Source organism: Balaenoptera ricei, chromosome 1 (assembly GCF_028023285.1).
Source record: "Balaenoptera ricei isolate mBalRic1 chromosome 1, mBalRic1.hap2, whole genome shotgun sequence".
Taxonomy (NCBI): Eukaryota; Metazoa; Chordata; class Mammalia; order Artiodactyla; family Balaenopteridae; genus Balaenoptera; species Balaenoptera ricei.
The window spans coordinates 24,913,875-24,925,252 of NC_082639.1; the positions used below are offsets into that span (position 1 = coordinate 24,913,875).

At 47.9% G+C, this 11,378-nt stretch overlaps 1 pseudogene; it reads left to right on the forward strand.

Moving 5' to 3' along the window:
- The first annotated feature begins 405 nt into the window (after positions 1-405).
- Positions 406-10,480, forward strand: LOC132371809 (voltage-dependent calcium channel gamma-like subunit; annotated as a pseudogene).
- The last annotated feature ends 898 nt before the right edge of the window (positions 10,481-11,378 follow it).

Genomic DNA, 11,378 nt, shown 5'->3' on the forward strand with positions numbered 1-11,378 from the left:
TTAGGGTCATGGGGGCAGCACAGGTGCACGGGTGCGCCAAGGAGGTGCCTGCCGCAGCCCCTGTCAGGACAGTGGGAGTTGGCCAGATCAGGGGGAGCGAAAACGCCCAAGGGACAGGACGCGGCATGTGAGCAAGAGAAGGAGAGCAGGGTGTTTGAGGACCAATGAGAAACGTAGGGTGGTTGCAGGGCAGAGAGCATGTGGGGGTCGGAGGTGGTGAGCTTGGGAGAGATGGGCTGGGCCTGAGTCACACAGGCCCTTGAGGGCCATGGTGAGGAGACCAGATACTATCCTCAGGGTAGACGGGAGCCATGGGGGGTTTCTGAGCAGGGGAGAGGCCGTGAAGTTGTGAGCTGACCATGGGGTGGTCCTGGAGGGTTTAGAGCAGAGTAGTGACGTGGTCAGATGGTTATTTTGGAAAAATCTTCCTGGATGAAGTGGAGGGTGCAGCAGCTAGAGGCAGGTACCAGGGCCCAGGGCGGAGTGGGTGGGGGCCTGGAGTCGGGCAGGGGCCGAGGAAGCCTTCTCTCACCCTGAGACAGATCCTGTGGATGCTTTGGTCCCCTGGTAGCTTTCAGCTGAAGGAGACCTCTCCACGGAGCAGCCTGGGCTTCCTCCCCGCAACACATGAGATTTCATTTCTTTCCTTATTTCACTTTAGGGAGAAAAAGCCCACTTTGTGCTCCCGATAACCTTTTTCAAAGGTTTGTAGAAGTGGGCACTTTTATCCTGCTTTTGTATCCTTGTTGCTCTGCAGTTTTTCAATTATTCATTCAACAAACATGTACCGAGCATGATTTGTGCCAGGGTCTGGGCTGGGGCAGGCCTGGCAGGGAAGGAGGCTGGAACCAGACTGAAGAGCCTGAATGCTGGCTAAGGAGTTTCAGGTCCCAGTTTGGCTCTGAGAAGCCACCTCTTATCCCCCAGGCAGGGAGCTCTCCCTCCGTGTTTCCTCAGCCCCTGTTCTCTCTGGCGAGACAGTGGTCACGCTCCTGTACCTGGTGGTCGATGGGGGTGTCAGGTGTGAGGCCTGACCCACTGCCCACTCAGGGGCTAGGAAGCCCACTCGGCCTGTTTGCTGTAACCCCCTCATCCCCTGCTGCCCAGCGTCATGGCTTCCACGCATCCTCCCTCCCCCATCTTTCCTCCATCACCTCCTTTCTCATTTCCTTCCTCTTTTCCTTCATATCCTCTTCTCTATCCCCTCTCTTCTCTCTCTCTCTCCTTTGTCACCTCCCTTCCTTTGCCAGTCTGTGGGACAGGCTGTAGGACCCCAGCTTTTTTTGTCTGCCAGCGCTGACAGGCTGGGCTTCCCTGCTGGACTGCTAATGGGGAAGCGGCTGCCCTCATCCCCGAAGACCTGTGCTCTGTCCCTGGACACCTGTTGCCCGACACCTGCTTCCCAGCACCTGGGCTGTGGTCCCTGCATAGATACCACCAGCAGCCTCAGCCCAGCCTGCTCTGGAGCAACTTTGGACAAAGTTGTAGAACAAATATCTGGGCAGAGTGGGTGCAAGACCTGCAGATCATGTGGGGAAACAGGCAGTGTGGTGCGCTGGAAAGGGCTCTGGGCTCAGCTCCAGTTCTGTTTCCATGGCTATCTCACCACTATCTCGTCACCTGAAGTTAAGCAACTCAGTTGCTCTCTCTGGGCCTCAATTGCAGCTTCCGTAAAATGGCAATAGTAGCTGTTTTGTAAACCATAAAACATGGTGCTTTCATGAGACAAACACTGTGGTTAACCAGCAGACATTCCCAAGCCCCTTCTCCCTTTCCTGCCTCTGTCACAAAGGCGGGAAAAATCAACTGTCACTTTGCAGCTTCCCTGAGAGTTAGAAGTGGGTACCTGAAAACATTCTAGCTAAGTAGACCCAAGTGGGGATGCTACGGAGCAATTCTAGAAAAGTTTCTGATTTTCTTTTACAAGGCACTACTCATTCCCCCTTTTCCTATTTTAACACAAATACGATGCCTGGAGCCACAGCAGCTATCTTGGGACAATGAGGCATGAGCCTGAGGATGAGAAACCAACATGATGAGGATTGTGGTACAGAAAAATGGAAGGAGTCTAAGTCCTTGATGCACTTTTGAGCTGCTGCATCAACCCTACTGTACCTGACTCCAGACTTCTGTTATGTGAGGAAAACAAACACCAATAAATTTAAGCCCCTATTAGTTGGGCATTAAGTTCCTTGCAGCTGAATGCATTTCTAAATGATATAACATGTGAGATGTTTAGTGAAAATAAAAATAATAAACAGGAGAAACTTACCTCCATTCCTCAGGACTATGGGCTAGCAATAGTATAGCACTCCCCATATATATGTGTATATTTATAAATAACTGTATATTGTATATGTTTATACATACATATATATTTAGTAGCAGGAGAAATTGTGACAAGACAGTTTTGTGTTTTTTTTCCTGCCCCTGCCCTGGACTTCAGCCCTGCTCCCATGATCTGACTAACTTGGCACCTCTGCTTTACTCTCCCTCTTTCCCATGGACACTATTATACTTTGTGATATTGTGATCAAATATATATCTGGTCTTTGCCCGTTTCTGGCACAGAGCTCCTAAAACCCTTGGAATTTCCTTAGTGATAAGAGTGAAAAAGTGGACAAGACAGTTTTTTGAGATATTAAATTTTCTCTCCTCTGCCAAACACATGGGAGAAGAAGGTTCTGGACCTCCTTGTCTTGGGGGAGGTCTGAAGAAGAGTGGGAAGCAGGACAGAGAGGTTACCTGCAAAATATACTTCCCCTCCTGCCTTTGGTATCCAAAAGTCCAAGTTTGTTGAGCAGCTTCTGGGCAGTGGGGGAGTGGGTGGTGATGGGGGCAGCAGAGGCGCCTCCTGGACGGAGAGGAGAGAGCCCCAAAGGAACTTGATTAGGGATGGGGGTGGTTCTTCCCAGACCCCAAAGAAGTTCTCCATGACTGGAAGAGGAAGCTGAGGGCTGTGAGTTCTATGAGCAAAGATGGGGGCACCAGTTCCTGCTGAGCTGGGGGAGCCAGGCAGAGCCCGGGGAGCAGGTGAGACCTCAAAGGGTGGAAGCACAGTTCCCTGCCCTGCCCGAGCTGCCCACCACCTCCCCCCCCATACCAGATCTTTCTTGCTCTGCCCACTGCCTTGCTGCTACATGCAACCCCAGGACTTTTGCACTATCCAGGAGGGGTCGTGTGTGTTGGGGAGGAAAATGAAAAATGGCTGAGGTTGAATTTCCCACCAGCCTGGCTGGATGGGGCTTTGCACAGAAAGAAAGTTGATACAGGGGGCTTCCCTGGTGGCGCAGTGGTTGAGAGTCTGCCTGCCAATGCAGGGGACACGGGTTCGAGCCCTGGTCTGGGAAGATCCCACATGCCGCGGAGCAACTGGGCCCATGAGCCACAACTACTGAGCCTGCGCGTCTGGAGGCTGTGCTCCGCAACAAGAGAGGCCGCGATAGTGAGACACCTGCGCACCACGGTGAAGAGTGGCCCCTGCTCGCCGCAACTAGAGAAAGCCCTTGCACAGAAACGAAGATGCAACACAGCCAAACATAAAGAAAAAAAAAAAGTTGATATAAAACAAATGAACAGGGCTTCCCTGGTGGTGCGGTGGTTAAGAATCCGCCTGCCAGTGCAGGGGACCTGGGTTTGATCCCTGGTCCGGGAGGATCCCACATGCCACGGAGCAACTCAGCCCGTGCGCCCCAACGATTGAGCCTACGCTCTAGAGCCCGTGAGCCACAACTACTGAGCCTGCGAGCCACAACTACTGAGCCTGTGTGCCACAACTACTGAAGCCCACGCACCTAGAGCCTGTGCTCCGTAACAAGAGAAGCCACCGCAATGAGAAGCCTGTGCACCGCAACGAAGAGTAGCTCCCGCTCACTGCAACTAGAGAAAGCCCACGTGCAGCAAAGAAGACCCAACGCAGCCAAAAAATAAAAAATATAAAAATAAAAATAAAAATAAAACAGATATTCTGTTTCTTGCACACCTGTGAATTGAGCTTGATACCCCCTTTAAAATAACTGTAGATATAGGCTGATTTATGACAACCCCCTCCCCCCAAAAAACAGTACAGGAGTGTGAAAAGCACTCATCTTTTTCATTTTTTCAAGCAGCAGCACAGGATTCTATTGAGTGAATATTCTATCATTAATTTAACTAATCCTCAGTTAACGGGCATCCACATTGTTTTTAGTGGTTTTTTGTTTGTTTGCTTTTGTCCTTCCTACTACCAGCCGCTGTGTTTATTCTGGCAGCTTGCTGAGCTGCAGGAAGAACGTGGACTCCAGAGCCAAGATCCTCTAGGTTCTTATCTCAGCTTTGCCCATGAGCTGCCCTCGCCTCTCTGGGTCTCAGTTTCCCCATCTGCAGAATGGGGATTGTACTAGCACCCACCCCATGGGATGTTGCCATGGTCAGTGAAAGCACATCTGTAAAGGGCCTGGCACCATGCTCGGCTCACCGTAGGAGACAAAGAAAGGTTGCCTCCTTCCTTTTTCTGGCTATCAGTCCTCGGGGACTGAGACAAAAGTCTAGGCCATTGAAAGAAATTAAAGATGATACCAACAGATGGAGAGATATACCATGTTCTTGGATTGGAAGAATTAATATTGTGAAAATGACTATACTACCCAAAGCAATCTACAGATTCAATGCAATCCCTATCAAATTACCAATGGCATTTTTTACGGAACTAGAACAAATCATCTTAAAATTTGTATGGAGACACAAAAGACCCCAAATAGCCAAAGCAGTCTTGAGGGAAAAAAACGGAGCTGGAGGAATCAGACTCCCTGACTTCAGACTATACTACAAAGCTACAATAATCAAGACAATATGGTACTGGCACAAAAACAGAAACATAGATCAATGGAACAGGGTAGAAAGCCCAGAGATAAACCCACGCACCTATGGTCAACTAATCTATGACAAAGGAGGCAAAGATATACAATGGAGAAAAGACAGCCTCTTCAATAAGTGGTGCTGGGAAAACTGGACAGCTACATGTAAAAGAATGAAATTAGAACACTCCCTAACACCATACACAAAAATAAACTCAAAATGGATTCGAGACCTAAATGTAAGACCAGACACTATAAAACTCTTAGAGGAAAACATAGGAAGAACACTGACATAAATCACAGCAAGATCTTTTTTGATCCACCTCCTAGAGTAATGGAAATAAAAACAAAAATAAACAAATGGGAGCTAATGAAACTTAAAAGCTTTTGCACAGCAAAGGAAACCATAAACAAGATGAAAAGACAACTCTCAGAATGGGAGAAAATATTTGCAAATGAATCAACGGACAAAGGATTAATCTCCAAAATATATAAACAGCTCATTCAGCTCAATATTAAAGAAACAAACAACCCAATCCAAAAATGGGCGGAAGACCTAAATAGACATTTCTCCAAAGAAGACATACAAATGGCCAAGAAGCACATGAAAAGATGCTCAACATCACTAATTATTAGAGAAATGCAAATCAAAACTACAATGAGGTATCACCTCACACCAGTTAGAATGGGCATCATCAGAAAATCTACAAACAACAAATGCTGGAGAGGGTGTGGAGAAAAGGGAACCCTCTAGGGCTTCCCTGGTGGCGCAGTGGTTGAGAATCTGCCTGCCAATGCAGGGGACATGGGTTCGAGCCCTGGTCTGGGAAGATCCCACATGCCGCGGAGCGACTAGGCCTGTGAGCCACAATTGCTGAGCCTGCGTGTCTGGAGCCTGTGCTCCGCAACAAGAGAGGCCGCGATAGTGAGAGGCCCGCGCACCGCGATGAAGAGTGGCCCCCGCTCACTGCAACTAGGGAAAGCCCTCGCACAGAAACGAAGACCCAACACAGCCATAAATAAATAAATAAATAAAATTAAAAAAAAAAAGGGAACCCTCTTGCACTGTTGGTGGGAATGTAAATTGATACAGCCACTATGGAGAACAGTATGGAGGTTGCTTTAAAAACTAAAAATAGATTTACCATATGATCCAGCAATCCCACTACTGGGCGTATACCCAGAGAAAACCATAATTCAAAAAGACACATGCACCCCAATGTTCATTGCAGCACTATTTATAATAGCCAGGTCATGGAAGCAACCTAAATGCCCATCGACAGAGGAATGGATAAAGAAGTTGTGGTACATATATACAATGGACTATTACTCAGCCATAAAAAGGAACGAAACTGAATCATTTGTTGAGACGTGGATGGATCTAGAGACTGTCATATAGAGTGAAGTAAGTCAGAAAGAGAAAAACAAATATCATGAACCTAGAAAAATGGTACAGATGAGCCGGTTTGCAGGGCAAAAGTTGAGACACAGATGTAGAGAACAGACATATGGACACCAGGGGTGGAAACTGCGGTGGGGTGGGGATGGTGGTGTGCTGAATTGGGCGATTGGGATTGATATGTATACACTGATGTGTATAAAATTGATGACTAATAAGAATCTGCAGTATAAACAAACAAACAAACAAAACAACTAATACTAAACTTTCATTGGGTTATTTGTATGGAAATATGTTAATATAAATGTTTCAGACATTACATGAAATTTCTAAAGATCTTATATGTTCTGGTATAATGTTATAAGTCATAATTCTAGTTATTACTTTAAAATGTATATCTCAGAAATAACTAAATTTCCTTGTCAATTGCATTATTATGAACTTTCATCAAATCTTTAACCATGGTCATTTTTAAGTCTTCTGTCATTTACAGACAGTTCTGGGTGTACTCTGATGCTTTTGCAAATATGTTCCTATAAAAGGGTTTCATCTTCAAGGAATTCATGGAAAAGACTCTGACAAGTACAGGTTTCTGGTAACTGATTGTACTGCTGAACTGAATGAATAAGCATTTTCAGAACTCTAATGAAAAACTGATGAACTCATAAAAGTGCTAACAAAAGATCAAGATGAAAAACAAAATTAATTACATGGGACTAAGTGAACTGATGAGGATGATTATAATTTTTGTGACTTTCTGTTTGAATTAAAAAAAAAATCCCACAAGGACTCAGAGGCAAAGAATATACAAATCAATTTTCACTGCAAAGTAAAGGAGCTGTTACAGTGGAGGATTACTGGACTGAATGTCAATATTATGACATAGTATGAGTGTGTTTCGTGTTTGGTAATTGCAATCATTGTTGCTTTTGTTGTGGTCATCCATTTACAATGCTTGGTGTCAGTCTATTTATCTCTTGTAAAAATAAAATACAGTGTGTGTGTGTGAAAAAAAAAGAAAAAAGTCTAGGCCAAAAGATGCGGTCACCTTAGCCTTCCCTCTACCTCCAGGGACACCTGTCCTTTGCCTCTCTGGAGGAGGATGTGAGTGACAGGTGGCAGGAGGTAGGGAGAAAAATTATAACAGGAGCCAACATTTATTGGACAGTTCCTGTGTACCGAGCCTGGAGCAAGGAACTTCAACGCCAATAGCAAGTCTATTAGTGTACAGAGAAAGAAATTCATAAGAGAAAAAGAAGATGGAGACCTTGACTCCCCAATCTGCCGTGATCCCCAGTCTAAATTAGCCTTCCCATTTCTCTTAGTTTTCTTAAAAACTCTACACTTCTCTGCATACATAGCCTTTATTACGGTGTGTGATTATGTATCTATTTGTGTGATGATCACTGTACTGTCTGACTTCCCCTAAGGTCAATGAGGGTGAGAACCTACTCTCGTTGTTTATCATTTCCCTGGTGCCTAGAACAGAGCCTGATAAACAGAAAGTGCTCAATAAGAGAAAGGTTAGTTGATTGACTGATCATCTGAATGAGTATTAGTTGATTCTGGAGTAGCCATGAGAAAGCCTAGGGGACAGAGAGTTTATAGCAGAGTAGGAAGGGCCAGAGCCCTGGGCTGGGGTCAAGAGGCCTGGGTTCTGGCACTGAATGTGCAGGGTCAGAGGAAAATTCCGAGGAATGGCTTTGAAGCTGAGACCAGCAAAATAGGTGGGAATTGGGTGGTTCAAAGAGCATAGGAAGACGGACCAGGGCAGAGGACTGCATGGCAGTGGCTCTGCAGTAAGAGGACAGGACCATCCAGGAGATGAGGAGCTCGAGCATCACGGTGAGGGGTCAAGTGGCGGAGGTGGGGAGGTTCAGGCTATGGAGTTCAGAGGTCGCAGACTGCTGACCGGAATGCATGTCTGGTTTGGCCCTTGTTATATGTTTAAAACAACAAGAACCTCAACGAAGATTATGGTGCCTCGCTCTGGAGCACACCTTCCGTCTACCTCAGCTTCCCCTGCTCCTGCTCAGCATCCCCCTGCTGCTTCATCTTTTAAGTGACCTGCCTGACCATGAAGACATCTGAGTTGCAGCTTGATGCAGGGCCACGTAGGCTGTGGACAGGGCACTGGGAAGGCCTGAGACCTGCCCACCCTCTTCTGAAATGCCTCTGGGGCTGCAGGCTTGGTCTATCTTAGCCCTTCTCTGTTCTGTTTCCCAAAGGGTCCTTTGCTGGTGAGGTCCTGGCTTGTGAGGGTGGAAGGGCCCTTGTGGGGGGGTGGGTACCACCCTATGGTGGTCAGATCCTGAGCTGGAGTCCAGAAGGTTTGGTTCCCATCCTGACCCCTCCACTTGCTTCACCTCTCTGAGCCTCAGCTTCCTTGCCTGTGACAGTGGTGATAAGAGTCCCTACCCCAGAGGCTTAGGGTAGTTGTTTGACTTTGACTATGAGCAATTCAGGACAACCCACTCGCTTATTCATTTGTTCAACACGCCAGGGTGTGAGAGTTTAGTCAACCGTACAGTTTAAAGACAACACAGGCCACAAGACCACCGTCACTTCTGACACCAATTGCAGGTTCAGGGGTTTCCAAAACTGCCCTTAAGTTTGATCGTTCACTAGAAGAACTCACAGAACTCAGTGAAAGCTATTCTACTCACAGTTACAGTTTATTACAGGGAAATGACAGAGTAAAACCAGCCAAGAGAAGACAGGAATAGAGTGGAGTCCGGGGACACGTCAGCTGCTGAGCTTCCACTGTCCTGTCCACGTGAAGTCAGGGTGTGTTCATTTCCCTGCATCCATGAGCGACAATATGCACAGAGCACTGCCAACCAGGGCAGCTCACCTGAGCCTCTGGCATTCAGAGTTTTGATTGGGCCTCCACTGGGTAGGCATGATTGATTGATTTATTGATTGATGACTGATTGGTCAATGGATACTGTGTGACCCAAAACCCGCATCCTAAGTCATGCGGTTGGTCTTTCTGGTATGGCCAGCCCCCATCCTAAATCACATTGTTACTGAGCAGAGTGGTGTGAAGGAGCCGGGCAGGAGCACACGGCCAAGCCCCCGCACAGGATGACAGCCCTCGGTAGCGTGCAGAGTGATGCAAAGTGTTTGTTTGAAGAGCTGACCCCGGGACTTCCCTGGTGGCGCAGTGGTTAAGAGTCCGCCTGCCAATGCAGGGGACACGGGTTCGAGCCCTGATCTGGGAAGATCCCACATGCCATGGAGCAACTAAGCCCGTGTGCCACTACTGAGCCTGCACTCTAGAGCCCACGAGCCACAACTACTGAGCCCACGTGCCACAACTACTGAAGCCCGTGCACCTGGAGCCTGTGCTCCGCAACAAGAGAAGCCACCGCAATGAGAATTCCGCACACCACCACGAAGAATAGCCCCGGCTCACAGCAACTGGAGAAAGCCCGCATGCAGCAATGAAGACCCAACACAGCCAAAAATAAATAAACAAATAAAAATTAAAAAAAAAAAAAAAAAAAGAGCTTACCCCTTCCCACCCCTCTCCTCAGGCATGAGGCTCTGCAAAGGGAAGTCAGCAACCTGGCAGGACCACTGCCCTGTGGGTGAGCTTCCTTTAGTGGACGTATCCCACCAGCTCACCTCATCTCCCGACTGGACGGTCCTCGCAGGCTTTGCCTGCAAGCCCAGAGGCTGCTGGCCCAAAGGAGGCCCCACCGGTCCTTCTCTGAATCCTTCATCCGGGCCCTCATCATCTTGTGTGCCCCTCTGTCTGTGGTCCTCTCCTCCATCTCCATCTGGGATGACCACTGGCTCCTGGCCGACAACTGCCTCTTCCGGCTGTGGCGCTTCTGCACCACCTCCAACCAGACTGGGCTGCACTGTCTCCAAGACCTGAGTCAGGCCCACGTGCCCAGGCTGGCCTCAGGCATGGCCGTGGCCCACAGCGTGGCCACCTTGGCCGTGGGGGTTGCCATCTTGGTCCTGGAGCTCCTCATGGTGTCCCAGGTGTGAGGACCCCCATTCATGGTGCGAGTGGGCCATGGGCTCCGCCCTCTTCCTTGTCTCGTTCATCCTCTCCTTCGGGGGCCTCCTGAGCTTCCTGATCCTTCTCAGGAACCAGGTCACGCTCATCGGCCTCACCCTGATGTTCTGGGGCAAGTTCAAGGCCTCCTTCCTCTTTTTCCTGAACGCCATCAACCGCATCACCCACTTCAACAGCATCACCCATCTGTGGGGCTTGTCTACAGAATTTTAGGCCCCCCTCTGAGAATATCGAATGCTGCCAGAAAGTGTGGCCAAGATGGCACTTTTCCAACGTGTGACATTAAAACTGCCACCTCTTAGCCTTTGGCTGGTTGGGCCAGTGGCCCTGGGGCCTTTGCAGCTGGTCCCACAACCCTGGGGTGCAGCTGGCTCCGTGCCACCAGCTGCACCGGCTTAGCCAAGTTATTAGGATGTAGATTTTACAAGAAGAAACATATTTTTAAGAAAAATCACATTGTTGCTATCTGGCTAGTCCCAGACCCCCCCAGGCAAACAAAGATTACCATCCAGAAGGTGAGAGCAAAGCTCAGACCTCTTTTTGGCAAGGTTAAGTTTTATTTTATTTTTCCAGCCTCACTGAGATATAATTGACACATACCATTGTGTCGGTTCAAGGTGTATGTGTCAATTTGATACATTTATAAATTGTAAAATGATTACCACCATAGTATTAGCTACCACCTGCATCCCATCACATAGTTACCATTTCTTTTTTATGGGGAGAACACTTAAGATCTACTCCCTTAGTAACATTCAAGGATATGATACAGTATTATTAGCTACAATTACCAAGCTGTGTATTAGATCCCCAAACTTGTTAATCTTATAACTGGGAGTTTGTACCCTTTGACCAATACCTCCCCACCCCCAGCCCCTGGTAACCATTAAATTCTTTATTACATACAAGGTCAGCCTGGAAAAGAGACGTGACTTCTGCATCTTAGAAGATTCAAGAAGAGCCACCTTGCCTCTACGCACACTTATAGTCTGAGCAGCCTGGAGCCGGTAGGTTGACTTAGAATAAACAGAGCTACCACTTATTGAAGATTTCCTATGTGCACGGGCTCAACCGTTTCCGTGCATTATCTCACCTAACCTTCCCACCTTTT